At 36.6% G+C, this 4,223-nt stretch overlaps 1 protein-coding gene across 7 annotated transcripts in view; it reads right to left on the reverse strand.

The window, feature by feature from the left end:
- MEF2A (myocyte enhancer factor 2A) overlaps positions 1–461 on the reverse strand; it is an 81,381-nt gene extending 80,920 nt beyond the window's left edge. For all 7 annotated transcript variants that reach the window (XM_009321476.1, XM_009321481.1, XM_009321478.1 and 4 more), the window contains exon 1: positions 376–461. The gene's annotated coding sequence lies outside the window, so the exon portion shown is untranslated. The remainder of the gene's footprint in view (positions 1–375) is intronic.
- Between the last annotated feature and the right edge of the window lie 3,762 nt (positions 462–4,223).

Genomic DNA, 4,223 nt, shown 5'->3' on the forward strand with positions numbered 1-4,223 from the left:
ATTCTCTCCCCCATCCCACCAGGGGGGAGTGAGCGAGCAGCTGTGTGGTGCTTAGTTGCCGGCCGGGGTTAAACCATGATAGAAAGATACAGAATACCACATTTGTACAGAAGAAAAATATTATAAGACTTGCAATTTTAGTCAGTCAAAGATTAAGCACTAAATTATCTGAAGTCTACAGTACGGTCCTGATACATTGACCAGGCTTCATTTTGACATTAGAACTTTGCACTAAGGGACCATGTTGGAGGCACCAAATCATATCTAATATAGGAAAGTTTTTTTTAGTGAGCCAAGAGAAACACTTATATTAGCTACATGCAGAATATGTATTCATATAATGTCACACATAAGCACATGATTGAGATACTTCACCTGGTCAAATAGCATCATATTGACTAAGTGCTAATACACAGCAGTACTCTGCCTGATAGCTTTAACATCAAATCTGGGCCATCTTTGCACTTACAGGTTTCTGTGCAGCTGCTGGTAAGAATTACCCACCCTCCAACCCATGGCAGCACAGAAGCTGTTGCTGCAAAGAAAAAAAAAAAAAAACCACACCTCTTCAAGAACCATACTTCACCTCTGCATAACTGTCAAAAATGTGAGCCTAGCTGAATTAATGTTCCAATTGTTTATTTCTGCTAAACTTTGCATTTGACTTGTTACTGCTCAAATATTTAAGCTGTCACTTCTTTATCTGCATCAGACTTGAACCCATTTTTTCATTACATCTTATTTTCATTTTTTTCCATCTTGATGACTTAAGACTTACATACCATTCTGACCTGCTATTAGCAAAGTCACAGTACGGAAGAACACTGCAAAAAAAGTATACAACAGTTAACACATTTAGAGAAGTAATGAAGTAACTGAACCAGTAAACTTCAATATGAAGACAAAACTAGGAAATAGGATCAACAAATACAACTTGTCTACAAAAAACAAATTTTTATCCTTCTAATTAACGTGTTTCTGACTGTACCATTAAAAATGCAGCTTCCAAATTTCACCAATATAGTAAAAACTAAAAAAAAAAAAAAAAACAGTATTTCTGCTGCAAGCAAATAATATTAGGGTCCTACAGAGAAAAGTTAGTGTCTTACAGATCATATGAAACATGTTTTGACTAAGAACAATAAATGCTCAATATTATAAAAAGCATGTAAAAAAATGCTGACCTTGGTGCAGGACTTGGAATTAAATTATCTTCAACTGTTTGATGCATTGAAGTGGTTACTCTTATTTCAGAAGCAAACAAAAACCCAACAACAACAGAAATTAAAACCTACCTAATGTGATTATCAATAAAAGCATAGCTTGCATAATGTAAAACTATGCAGATGCTCTGTTTTTAAGATGAGATAGTAAGTAATTGTTTTGTTTCTCCAAAAGTGTTGGTACATAATTCATCAGTTTTGGAGCATCTACTTTTCAAGACTCCAAGTGGGGAAAAAAGGAACAAAAATCTGTTCATGTGACATACCCAGCTGACTGATCTGGAACTTTATTCATGAGAGCATTAGAAGACAAACCAAAAATGGAAGGGAAGACATTAAAATAACTAAAAATGAGATACTTAGTGAGAGTAGAATTCACAAGACTTTTCTTTCTTCCTCAGGAGAAAAACACTAGCACTCTAATAGATAAATATGACAGAAAACTCATCATCTACCCACTGGGAAGTGACATGAATGAAAGCTCCAAAAAAAAAAAACCTGAGAAAGACAGAAGGGGGTGGCAGAAATACTTCTGGTTTACTTGCAGCTACCTCTCAAAAAAAAAACAAAAAACAACCAACAACCCACCATTATAAAGAATAAACAGCTGCAGTCTGACATATTGACTCTTCCAGATCCTCACACCAAAAATCATATGCAACATAGCTTCAATTATTTACATCACTTCATTAAAGCCAAGTCACGTGGCATGCCATACCTCCTCTTCAAAATACTGTTCCGTCCTGTCACAGTGACAAAGAACAGGACAAGAGATTGTTAAATTGCACCTAGGCAGGAAGATGAGGATTAAGGCATTTGCACCAGGGTCAGAAAGCAACCAACAAACTTCAAAGGCAAGGCACTGCACCAATCTTAGATTTCCTCAATGGCAAAACACTCAAAACGAGGCAAGGTTTGCCAATAAAGGTAACATTTGCAGCTAAAGCAACGGGTTAGCAGACAAGCTTTGAGGCACAGAAGTCCTCAAGATCACAATTTAAACTTCTAATTTAACCTACAGGTATCAACTGGAGAACTGAAAACAAATGCAAAAATGCAGCACTCTCACTAGAAAATTATTTCTAATTTTTTATCTTCTATATCTGTAAATAGCCAGAGTTGATGGAAGTTATATTAGGCAGAATGAAGTCCTTAATTAAAGCTGAGGCTTCTCAGAGCCAGGCATCCATTTGGTGAGGTCAAATTACAACAGAGTAGAAACTACCACCATCATCATCCAACTATTATCAACACCACAAGATCTGTATGCCGGACAGTTCAGAAGCTTCTGTCATACATACAGATCAAAATGAAACAAATTTTTTTACCTCCCTAGTTCTCCTGATTTGTTAAAGGCCATCTGAGCCAAAACTTTCTTCTTAGAACAGAGGCATCAATCTAGACCACAGACAAATTTTGGAACTACATGTTTTACTGAAAGACACAAGCTTCATTGTAGTCTAATCATCTAAATGAAATACATAAACAAAAATGAGGGGGTTTTGTGTTTTTTTTTAAGGATGACTGATTTAAATTTGTCACACAATTATGAAGAATTTCAAGTCTACTTTTGAAGGCATTTCATGCAGCAAGGCTTGCTAAATCAGAGAATCTTAATACATTCTCACAATACATAAAAAATTACCAAACCACATTTAGTAAAGAAACAAGTGGAAAAAGAATAAAAATTGGTGGGTGCTGACTGTAATTTGTTTTACTGGAACATATCAAATAGTTTCAGTACTCTTCTGCTAAAGATATGAAGAAAAGCTGAAACAGGAATTCACAGCTACAAACCACACGAGACCACGTGGTAAGAGACATACCCACCTCAAAATGCAGGTGCATTGCCATCCACATCTTGCTAGCAAATAGTCATAACTGAACATATTAACTCAGTTTCTCAAAGACTTAATAGATGACAAATATGACTCTTAAGACATGTTCTCCATTAAGAAACCGGTTTGCCTCATTAGGTACACCAATTAAAGAACATTTTGTGACACCATGGATTTTCAAGTGGTAGGGATAAAAAAAATGCTTTCTCTGTATGGGTATCTAACATGCCACTGACTTACACAGCTACATTAAACTAGTTTAAAGATAGCCTGCATACATCTATCTACACATGTCTATCACAATATGGCTTTATCTTTGATCTAAGAGGGGATCTGAGGAATTCTAGCTGAACAGACTAAAAGACTATTGTCCTGAATTTGGTCTCTAATCTGGAAGACAGATCTAATTAGTAGTATTTTTCCCATCATATGTTGTTTAGTATGGTACCTCAGGAAGTTTTTCAAATGTGAGCATTAAGATAAGCCAAGGAAGTTCTATATAGGAAATACAGGTAAGGCCTATAAGCTTGTAACACGTCTAAGCATACTGCACAGACCTATCGGATGCACAGGTCTAAGGTGGGAGAAGAATGTTCTGGTTTTAGAATATTTCTTACATTAATTGCCTGAGACTAGCAATACAGCACTTTAACCCAGAAACACCTTTTTTCAAGAAAAATTATGAAAACAATATGGACATTATCTTCCCTCATTATCCAAATGACCCTGAGCATCTCTGGATCCAATGCATCTTCCCAGGGGCAGAGTATGAACCCTGGGCAGTAAGAGGGCTGAAACCTCTTCTAACAGGCACAGCAGACAAAGCAGGAGAGAAGGGCTGGCCATGTGCTTTGACTAGGTTGGGCAGGCAAACAGTGTGTGCCTTTCTTTGCCACTAAACTACAGCCAGAGCTCCCTTCACCAAAGTCCTGGAATTTCAGTACAGCATCTCAACTCACTGGTGCATTCTGGAAACTAGGAGTGGCAATGGAAGTGCGGATCTAGAGCTACATTCATTAGATTGAACAGTGAGACTTCAATATTTATTGTAACTCTCAAACAGAAATGTACAGTTTCGCAATGAATGATTGCAGACATGTTCTTTAAACAATGATAATCCAGTTAGGTATCACTCATTTAGACAGACACATTACTTTAATTA

The sequence above is a fragment of the Pygoscelis adeliae genome, unplaced genomic scaffold, assembly GCF_000699105.1.
Source record: "Pygoscelis adeliae isolate BGI_AS28 unplaced genomic scaffold, ASM69910v1 Scaffold13, whole genome shotgun sequence".
Lineage (NCBI taxonomy): Eukaryota > Metazoa > Chordata > Aves > Sphenisciformes > Spheniscidae > Pygoscelis > Pygoscelis adeliae.